Raw genomic sequence first — 8,586 nt, forward strand, 5'->3', positions numbered from 1 at the left:
AACTGGTCGTGATAAACCCAGCCTAATTCCCACTTAATATTGGAAGCCATCTCGACACAGAGGCATAAAAATTTAATTTCATCTTTACTATAAATTACTGCGATTTTTAAACTTGTTTGGAATGCCTTCCCATGCCTTGAACTCACCAATGCCTGGCTTTCCCTGGCCAGAGAGCAACCTTCTCTGAAATTTTAGTGGCTCTCATGAATTCTGACTTCCCCTGGCCAGATAACAACCCTCTCTGAAACTCTAATGGTGCCTCATAAATTCTGATGTTGAAATCTAATTTACTCCCTAAGTGCTGACAGTAGACCATTAACTAGCCTTTGTGTTATACTTGTCAAAATTTTGTTATCTGTAAGTTTTCAAGACTCCCCCCTCCTTTTTGTAACTTTTTGTGCTATAAAGCTGTGCTCCTAGAGAGGTGTGGGGCTGTCTTCTGTTCCCTCAGTTTTTGGTGTTTTAGAAGTGACAGCCCTGGCCGGTCGGAATTACAAGCTTACTTTAATTTGATTTCAATTGGAGTCGGTAGTCTTTTCTTTGAATTGTGGTTTAACATTCGTCCACTCCATGCTATGAAAAGCCTGCCTTGGTTCCAGACCTGATCACCTGGTCTAAGTGAGTGTGTATCTGCTGGACATAAAGTCTAAGGCTTTAAGACATTTGACCTGACATTTGAACTTAGCACACAGAGCGAATGCCTGTCATTAGCCTGTCATGATTAAGTGTGTTTTGCAGTGCAGTGTTTTTCAGTGCTTAGAATTAATCTATAATTGTTTGCTGTGAATTGATTATGTCTATTGCAGTGCCTAGCATTAAGGATTGTCATTTTTTTTGTTGTTTAAGAACCTATAGAGTGAAACTGTATTGAGTAATTTGAGTGAATAAAGAATTGAAAAGGGCAGAAGCATGTGGACATTCTTTATTTCTCCCCTCAACTGTATAAATTGCAATTTTGCCCATTTTCGACAGGAACCAATGGCCAAAAACATTCTACAAGTGGGGAAAACCAGAATCTAACATGCTCAAGAAAATCAGAAAAATCAGTCCTAGGAAACATGAAGAAAACAGTGCTAGCACATATGATGTCCTTACTGCTGCTTACTGGTGTCCTTGCTTCCCTGAATGCTGAAGTATAACACCAGAGAAGCACAGGGAGGAAAGTGTAGAGTGGAAAGTGGAAGGCTTTATTAAAGGAGAGCAGAAAAGATGCCCCCCCCCCTCAGGAAGAAGGGGAACTGACCCAAAAGGAAGTATTCTTGGAAAGGGGAGGTCTTCCCTTTTTTATATCTAAGTCTTCTTTTATCCCCCCCACATTTCTGTCCTTTGTTCCCTCTATCCTGCAGTGATAGAATGCACGTGGGATGGCCAAAAGGGGAGAGATAGGTGGAGCAATACGTTGGGGAGGAGTAATATGGGTGAGAGGGGCCTGGGGTGGTTTGACTAGCACCTCCCTGTTTGGAGGAAGCTACTTCATTAACAGTTTTTTTAGGATGGGTCTGGGGCCTTGGGGACATTAACATTTGAATTTTCCCAGGTGTTTTTCTGGTTTCAGGGGCTCAGATCCAACTTCACCTTCTTTATGGCACTCCATTCTTTATAAGGTCTCCATTTTCTTCTTCTTTTTTTATTATTATTTTTATTTGTTTTACTTAGTTACACATGATAGTACAGTGATCTTGACATATCATAAATTTGAATCAGATGGGATATAATTTCTCATTTTTCTGAGTATACAGTTTGCAGAATCACATTGGTCATGCAGTCACATATATATACACACAGTATTAATAATGTCTGCTTCATTCTACTGTCCTTCCTATCTCCCCAATCCCTCCCCTCCCCTCCCATCACTTCTCTCTACCTAGAGTAACGCTATTCTTTTTTTCCTCACATCTTCATACATATATTTTGTATAACAGTGAGGGTCTCCTTCCACCATCCATGCAATTCCCTTTCTCCCTCCCTTATGTCCCACCCCTCTTTCCTATGTAGAGATGATCTTCTTCCCATGCTCTTCCCCTTATACTGAATATTAGACCCAATTTAACTACACTAACTACCTATCTTTATTTTTTTTTAATTTTAAAGTTTACTTTAAAAATGTAAATATCTCCCAATATTTAACAGGTAAGGAAATAGCATATTGATTTATTTTATGTAGTTGTTATATTTTATTTTCTAAGTAATACTGATTAAAAATATTTACACACCTACTTTCAAGTCCACAATTTAGCACTCTTATTTGTATGGCTTTAAAAGTTATAGCACAAGATCTTTACATTAAGGATTGGGGGAAAAGATTCCATTCAAAACAAAGCCTGATATATTATGTACATGTTTTTCTCTGTACTTTATTTTGAATACATTAATTTTTAAATGATGCTCATCTTTTTTTTTCATCTTGTGGTAAAATACTAGTGCAACTTTTCATCAACATAAAGTTTACCATAGATGTAAATGAACTCTCCCAATTGAAAATGGCTCTTCAGCTGCCATTAAATGAAATTTCTCAATCTAACTTAAATGAAAAAAAATTGGTAGTTGTTATCATAAGCAAAAATATGAAGTACTATAAAGCACTGTCTACATTGCTCCTTATAACACAAACTTTGAAAGAACCAGAGATGTTTTATAGAAAAGTCTAGTCTACTTTAAAAAGATACGTGGGTGGTTTTTGTTGTTGTTGTTGTTTTAACATTCTGGAAATTTTGCCACCACCATTCTTTCTGTTGTAGAGATGGCACCTGTGACTATTGGGGTAGACAAGAATGTTGTTCAAACTAAAGAAAGTAAGCCAAAATTTTAACTGCACAGTAACCATGCACTTTTTTCATGCAGCCTTGTTTCCTACATATTCAATTTTCTAACATGCATTAGAATACATAAACTTGTATTCTAATGATTTTACAATTTGGAAAAATTTGAGGAAGGACATGATCCGGGGAAGAGAAAACGGTGATAAAGAACCCTTACTACAATGAAAGTAGATACTTTTGTACCCAACTATATAATAAGAATATAATCCGTTTAAGTTTTCAGAAATATACTTCTCAAAGCTCCCCTTCATTTATGAGAAAGATCCTCCTCTGGGGCATTAACTGGGGTTGGGGGAATCAGGTTTTTTTCGATAGAAACAGTTCAGCATAACAGGAAATAGTTTTTAACTTTGGTCCACTTGTCTGTCAGTTTAAGGACAGTCACACTGCCCACAATCAGTTCAAAAACCCAAAGTGTAAATTAAAAATATATTCATTATTTCAATCTAAAACTGGCATAGCTGTTCTGTCATCATTCTCTGCCTTTTCAACTTGGGAATCCACTGCTGATTTGGTCTTTAAACCATCAGCACCTCTGTGATCTTCCCTGGCAGCCTCAGCAGCATCTGCTTGGTTAGGCTCTCTCTCCTCTTGGCTCATGATTTCAGGGGTCACGTGATCCAAGTCCACTTCTAAAAGCTCAGTTTGTACTTCCACTGGCATCTGATTTACCCATTCAACATGCAGCTCCTCTACATGTACTTCAGTACCTTCTTCAGTCTGAATTTGACCCACTTCTAGATAACTGACTTGGACCTGCTCTGGAAGCTCACTCATGTGTGAATTGTGCACTTGGCTGTCCTGAAGCAGATCTGGATGGACTTGTTCCACAGTCACTTGTGCTGAATCCACCTGGACCTGAAGTAACACATGCAACTTCCTAACTTGTTCTATAATAGTCATTGATGTCACTGGTTCAGTTTGCACACGTGTTTCTACTGAAAGGACTTCTTCAGTTACTAGATGCTCTAAAATATTATGAGTATCACTGAGGTGCCTCCTTAATTCATTTCCTTGCATAAAACACAAGTCACATAAAGTACAATGGTTGGGTTTATCTCCAGTGTGTATTTTCAAGTGATCTTTGAACTGGTCCCAGCTGTTAAACACACAGTTACACACCTGGCATTCTTACAGCTTCTTCTTTCCCTTTTTTGCCCCCACTCCAGTTTGGCATGGAGTGAGATGACATTTGAGAGTACTATTTCTAGCAAATCATTCATGACAATTTGGACACTCAAAAGGTTTTTCACCTGTATGTTTTCGAAGATTCTCTTTAAAATGTCCAAAGTGGTCAAACTGTTTCTCACAGTACTGACATATATGAATTTTTTTCCCAGTTCTTTCCTTCTTACTGACTCCACCTTCTTCAAGGTGGTAACAATTTAGGTGCTGTTTCCATGAGCTCTCCTTAAGGTACCTTTTATTGCATATTTCACACTTGAAACTCTCAGTGGAGTGTGATTTCATGTTAAAATGTTAAAACAATTTAAATGAACAGTTACATTTTTCCCAATGGAACAAGTCCTTCACATGTGACAGCTGAAGTTCCACAATTTCAATACCTTCTACCTGTTTGCTTATGGGGTCAGATGCACAGCCATCTTCTTTAATCTGCCCTTTTCTATCACCTTGTTGGTACTTGCTGGTAATATCTGCCAACAATGCTAAGCAGAATTATCAGAGGAACCTGTGCACTGTATGTACTTTATGGACTGCTTGTTAGAAGCAACTTCCTCTAATGTTTCCATGCCTTCACCTTCCACTTCAATTGTGCCTTCAGCAATCTCCACCCAATTTCAACAGGCTCTGATTCTGCAGATGGCAATGACTGAGTGATACCATTTGAAGTTTCTACAATCTTTCTTTTTTTGCCTCATTTTTTCCTGTGGTATTTTCCTCTAATGGAGCTGAATTTTCTTTGTTTCTCCTCCTTGACCAAAAAATCTGGGTAAGGCAGTTTGGTAATCAAATTCAGTTGTCCACAGAAAGGAATCATCTCTTCTCAGCTGCTTCCGGACTTCAAGGGCTTTGATAGCTTCTAGCATTTGTAGAAATTCTGCTGCTTTCCATACGTCATTGGCTTTTTCTTCTCCTTGTATCATTAGTTCTGCTGTGTATGTGAACTCAATTAAATGATGAAAGGCCATTTTACTAACACCTCCTATTTCCACCAAAGGTTCCTGAGTAAACTCCTGAAAGAATTTGTAGAAGAACTTACTGCAAGCAGCCAAAACAGCCTTGTGGGCCTTAAAATGATGTCCATCGATTATTAGTGTGATATAGGTAAATCGATCCTGCTCTCATTGTTCATTCAATCGGTCCAGAATTATTTTATGATGTCCAGGAAACTCCTGAAGGCATTCCATCCTCTCTTCAGCCTCTATGGCCTTCGGGTTGCCTCTACAAAAGAGGAGCATGATAACGTACACCCATGAGCTTGTGCTGGGAAACAAAACCCCTAAAGCACAAAACAAAGAAAAAACAAAACTCAGGAACATGAAAAGAAGGGGGAGAGGGTGAGGTAAGAGAGGAAGGTGAGGGAAGAAAGAAAGGCAAGCCGAGTAGCCGCCACGCATTGTGGGCCAGACCCGTGGCTACAGGACTCAGAGCCTGACCTAATTGGAGTCCGGAGACGCGAGCTGGAGCGGGGAGGGCAGGGCGCGCAAATCTGGCAATGGAGGGAACCCGACAGCTTTGGTGGCGCTCCAAGGGCCCACCAAGCCCTTCTGCCCCGCCCGAGCTCCCGCTGCCCACAGCAACTCCCTGGTCGCCTCTCCCTCCCCCGCCCTCCCTCTTCTTCCCCGCCCCGACCCGGCCACCGCAAACTACCTATCTTTATTTTTTTATTTATTTTTTTTATTATTTTTTTTTAATTTATTTTTTTATTGGTTGTTCAAAACATTATAAAGCTATTGACATATCATATTTCATACAATAGATTCAAGTTGGTTATGAACTCCCAATTTTACCCCAAATACAGATTGCAGAATCACATTGGTTACACATCCACATTTTTACATAATGCCCTATTAGTAACTGTTGTATTCTGCTACCTTTCCTATCCTCTACTATCCCCCCTCCCTCCCCTCCCATCTTCTCTCAATACCCCATCCACTGTAATTCATTTCTCTCCTTGTTTATTTTCCCATTCCCCTACCTATCTTTAAATGTGGCTTCAATGTCACTCAATAAAACCAGCAGGGAAGGGACATTTGGAGCTTAATGATAAGAGCAGATTGCCCATCAGAAACAAAGACAGGAAGAAGAGAGGACCTCAAATCTTTAAACTATGAAAGGAAAAAATCTTTCAACCCAGAATTCTTTACCCAGTGAATATTAAGTAAATATTAAGGCAGAATTAAAATTTTACAAGACATTAAAATTTACCTGCACTCAAACAGTGGTGCATGTCTGTATTCCCAATGACTCAGGAGGCTGAGGCAGAAGGATTATAATTTTGAGGCCAGACTCAGAAACTTCCTGAGAGCCTCAACAACTTAGTGAAACCATGACTCAAAATAAAAAGTAAAAATGCTAGGGTTCTGGTTCTGTTGCAAAGCAACATCTGACCAATTTTTAATACAAAAAAAAACCCAGAACTCACCTGTAGACTCTCACTTCCAGCAAAAGTAAAAGACCCCTCATAGAAGGAAATGACATAATAGTAGAAAAGTTCATTCACTAACTATGTGGAAAACATCAGATATGGTGACAACATGGATAAGAAGAAATAATTCTGAATTTGGTCATCCTTTATAGAAGATCATTGACTATTTGAAGGAAAATATATTTTGGTTTAGATTGTATTACATGGAAATTACATAACATGTATCATAAAAGTTGAAAGGATGAAGAACATGTTATGAAGTTCATATTTATCAGTGAAGTATATAATATCAATTGTGTCCATTGTTCATACACACACACACACACACACACACACACACACATTGTTAACCTTACAGTATGATGAAAATAGAACATCAAAGAAGTATAGATGATAAACTTTACTAGGATTCTCCAAGGAAATAGAATTAATAGGAGACAGAGTAGACATAGAATAAGATACATGTAGATATAGATAGATTGACAGATGTCAGAAAGCAGACATAAAATAAAATGGGTACGTAGAGATTACAGATACTAGAGACACAATTTTTTTTCTGTCTAGTATTTCTTTGTTATTTCCAGGGATTGATAAAGACAGAAATGAAATATTCACTTGTTTAGTACAGATGTAGTTTTTTACAAAACATTAGCAATTGATGTTTTGTGAAATCTAAAGATGCAGAACATATAAATATTAAGGGTCAAGTGTGGGGATATAGGATTGCATATATCCACTGAGAATGCCACCAATCTGAGAATTACAGGGCAGGTTGGTGTGGGTACAGTAGTCACAGGAGTGAGGCTGGACACAGGCTCTTTGGTGACAAAGGCTTTGAGCTCACAAGGAGTGAGAGGCTCTTGCTCTGGGTATACTCAACCAGCATGGGCCAGCAGAGCAGTAACTATCTAGACAGCAAACAGGCTGCTGAACAGGCTTAGTCCAAGAGTGAAGCCAGCTCTGGGAGCCAAGGGGTATCCAATTTCATTCTCAAGTTTAGACATCAGAAGAGTCCAAACTATGCCCTGGCCTTCAGTGAGCACATTCCTAGGATCAGGCTAACACAGGATCACCACAGGACATGGTCAAGAGCCTAGGCACAAAGATTACCTCAGCTGGGAAATGGCCTGTAGGAGCCTGGTCATATCTGTCAACATGGGCAGCCCTTGCTGGGTAAAACTCACTGGAGGGACAAAGCTAAGGTCCAGGTGCTGCAGCATGGAGCACAGCATGAGAAGATGAATTTACCAGGGTCTGTGTCATTTTTTCAGCATGAATGTATGGGCCTCCTCCTAATCTCAGGGCACCGTTTATCACTGTCCAGAAGTCATCCCAGGGATGACTGCTCCATCCTAGACACTTTGAAAGATTTCTATACATTCCCCACTGGCCTTTTCTCCCACCTCCAGGCATATCTTGCCACAGGCTGGGTCTCCTATGCTCAGGTGCAGTCTTGGATGAGGGAAGAAGGCATTTGGTCCATTGTGCCTGGATGGAGTATTCACAGGCTCCTTGAGGAGACTCTCAGAATAACACTTCCCACCATCTGACTCATATCACATTCCTGAACCTTGAATTAACCTCGGTTCAGTGACAGGATCCTGTTGCTTGAGAGATCCTTGACAAACCCCCCTACAGAGCTCAGCCAAGTTCAAAACTGTGACACCAATGAACTTCACAGAGAATATGGGACCTAAACCTGTTTTCTCCATCAAGTTTGAATTCTGACACTTTTAAACATATTACACAAAAGATGGATGATTAAAAAAATAGCATACTCTTGACTATTGCTTGTATATTGTGGAATGAGGGATGTTAAACAGTGTTTTTGAGGCCAGAAAATGTAGGAAACACATAAAAGAATATGGTTACTTAAGTGAACAAGGTATAATGTGTGACATATTTAAAAGCATCCCAACAACCAGAAAAACATTAAACAAAATACCAAAGATGAAAACAAGGTACATCTGGGAAACAATGTGAGGAAGATGAGGATCCATTGTCCACTACACCGGGCCCAGCTCAGCCCATGACCAGGCTCCTGAAATATTCACAGTTCTGCTGAAATACAGCCAGAGAAGAAACAGATCAGAAAAACTGGAACAGTGGTCAAGGGGTCAATTCCTGGAAAATGACATTAATCAGAGGTCATAGAAA

At 39.5% G+C, this 8,586-nt stretch overlaps 1 pseudogene; it reads right to left on the reverse strand.

Annotated features, from left to right (window-relative positions):
- Positions 1 to 3,178: 3,178 nt before the first annotated feature.
- On the reverse strand, positions 3,179 to 5,149 carry LOC124108989 (zinc finger protein 131-like; annotated as a pseudogene).
- Positions 5,150 to 8,586: the final 3,437 nt, after the last annotated feature.

Source organism: Marmota monax, unplaced genomic scaffold (assembly GCF_021218885.2).
Source record: "Marmota monax isolate L192 unplaced genomic scaffold, Marmota_monax_Labrador192_F-V1.1 WCK01_AAM20220418_F8-fsc00462, whole genome shotgun sequence".
Lineage (NCBI taxonomy): Eukaryota > Metazoa > Chordata > Mammalia > Rodentia > Sciuridae > Marmota > Marmota monax.